The sequence below is a fragment of the Osmerus mordax genome, chromosome 15 (assembly GCF_038355195.1).
Source record: "Osmerus mordax isolate fOsmMor3 chromosome 15, fOsmMor3.pri, whole genome shotgun sequence".
Taxonomy (NCBI): Eukaryota; Metazoa; Chordata; class Actinopteri; order Osmeriformes; family Osmeridae; genus Osmerus; species Osmerus mordax.
This window is the reverse complement of record NC_090064.1, coordinates 7,555,327-7,556,953: the sequence shown is the minus strand read 5'-3', so window position 1 is coordinate 7,556,953 and position 1,627 is coordinate 7,555,327.

Genomic DNA, 1,627 nt, shown 5'->3' with positions numbered 1-1,627 from the left:
AACACAGCCACTGTAATAACTCCACTGTAATAACACAGCCACTGTAATAACTCCACTGTAATAACACAGCCACTGTAATAACACAGCCACTGTAATAACACAGCCACTGTAATAACACAGACACTGTAATAACTCCACTGTAATAACACAGACACTGTAATAACACAGACACTGTAATAACTCCACTGTAATAACACAGCCACTGTAATAACTCCACTGTAATAACACAGCCACTGTAATAACGCCACTGTAATAACACAGCCACTGTAATAACACAGCCACTGTAATAACTCCACTGTAATAACACAGCCACTGTAATAACACAGCCACTGTAATAACACAGCCACTGTAATAACTCCACTGTAATAACACAGCCACTGTAATAACTCCACTGTAATAAAACAGCCACTGTAATAACTCCACTGTAATAACACAGCCACTGTAATAACACAGCCACTGTAATAACTCCACTGTAATAACACAGCCACTGTAATAACACAGCCACTGTAATAACACAGACACTGTAATAACTCCACTGTAATAACACAGCCACTGTAATAACTCCACTGTAATAAAACAGCCACTGTAATAACTCCACTGTAATAACACAGCCACTGTAATAACTCCACTGTAATAACACAGCCACTGTAATAACACAGCCACTGTAATAACTCCACTGTAATAACACAGCCACTGTAATAACACAGCCACTGTAATAACACAGCCACTGTAATAACTCCACTGTAATAACACAGCCACTGTAATAACTCCACTGTAATAACACAGCCACTGTAATAACACAGCCACTGTAATAACACAGCCACTGTAATAACACAGACACTGTAATAACTCCACTGTAATAACACAGACACTGTAATAACACAGACACTGTAATAACTCCACTGTAATAACACAGCCACTGTAATAACTCCACTGTAATAACACAGCCACTGTAATAACGCCACTGTAATAACACAGCCACTGTAATAACACAGCCACTGTAATAACTCCACTGTAATAACACAGCCACTGTAATAACACAGCCACTGTAATAACACAGCCACTGTAATAACTCCACTGTAATAACACAGCCACTGTAATAACTCCACTGTAATAAAACAGCCACTGTAATAACTCCATTGTAATAACACAGCCACTGTAATAACTCCACTGTAATAACACAGCCACTGTAATAACACAGCCACTGTAATAACTCCACTGTAATAACACAGCCACTGTAATAACACAGCCACTGTAATAACACAGACACTGTAATAACACAGCCACTGTAATAACTCCACTGTAATAACACAGCCACTGTAATAACTCCACTGTAATAACACAGCCACTGTAATAACACAGCCACTGTAATAACTCCCCTGTAATAACTCCACTGTAATAACACAGCCACTGTAATAACTCCACTGTAATAACACAGCCACTGTAATAACACAGCCACTGTAATAACTCCACTGTAATAACTCCACTGTAATAACACAGCCACTGTAATAACACAGCCACTGTAATAACACAGCCACTGTAATAACTCCACTGTAATAACACAGCCACTGTAATAACTCCACTGTAATAACTCCACTGTAATAACACAGCCACTGTAATAACTCAC